Consider the following 1178-nt stretch of genomic DNA (forward strand, 5'->3'; position numbering starts at 1 on the left):
GTAAGGGTCCAGTTTCATACAGCCATCTTTTATTTAGAAAATAATATATGCAAACAATAGAGCAATAAATCTAAGAAACTCGTCTTCTAAGTACTTCGGGTTCCAACTCAAAAATAATGGTTATGAAAACAAGTGTCTGAGAGCCCAAAATGAAAACTATCTCAAAATTTAAAAAATCACCATCTGATTCCCTTTTCCAACTTTTTGTAAACAAATGCTTTTTTATTTTGTTACCGTTTTTGGTAATAACTTACCAAAATAACTTATCATGTGTAGATAAAGCCCACATAACTTACGTAAAGAGCAATTATTTCTGCAATACAAGATTAATACCATGATAATATCGAGTATATGCAGTAACTAATAAATTTCATACTCTCTGAAAATCGATGTGTCTGGCCCATATTACGGGCACAAGAGAGGCATATTGAATTGAACAGGAATTTTAAAAAGTGGGACAGTACTACGGAGTTTGTTTGTACTTTTAAAACATTTTGTATTTATTCTATACGTACAATATCCATAACCCGAGCAGTTCTTCAAAGTAACACATTCAGATTTCATTAGATACACCACCAATAAAAAAGTGATAGCAAGCACAGTCAAGTAAATTGCCCTCTGAGGATATTAAAAATGATGGGAAATTGTGGCAGTAATGCTCGACACTTTTTGCATGGCAGACATGCTCATCACCTAATAAATCAAATAAACCAAAATCCATCATCGCAACAGCTGATATGCAAACCGTGCATCAAAGGATCATGGGTATGCTCACCATTTAGTAAACCCATATATTCTACTCTAAATAGGAAACCCCTGGTTTTACCGCAAGGAGATGGTGAAGCAGCTGATATACACGAGTTACATTTATATAATTTTTGGATATATTGTTTGTGTATTAAGTAATAATAAAAATCACTCCACAATATTCTATTGTGGAGTGATTTTTGTGGAGATTACAAAAAAATACTGTTCAAGGGGGTCCCATTGAAACAAAATTTCAAAACTCTACTGAAAACAAATTTAAAAAGATATTTTTTATCTTGACATGTTGAAATGTTTTGGCACCGGGGACAACATATAGCACCTGAAATGATAATAATAAATGCTTCATAAGTGAAAATAATGGTTGGTTACTGGTAAATTAGCGGATTATATTGTTTAGCAAACAGCAACAG

Source organism: Penaeus monodon, chromosome 21, assembly GCF_015228065.2.
Source record: "Penaeus monodon isolate SGIC_2016 chromosome 21, NSTDA_Pmon_1, whole genome shotgun sequence".
Classification (NCBI taxonomy): domain Eukaryota; kingdom Metazoa; phylum Arthropoda; class Malacostraca; order Decapoda; family Penaeidae; genus Penaeus; species Penaeus monodon.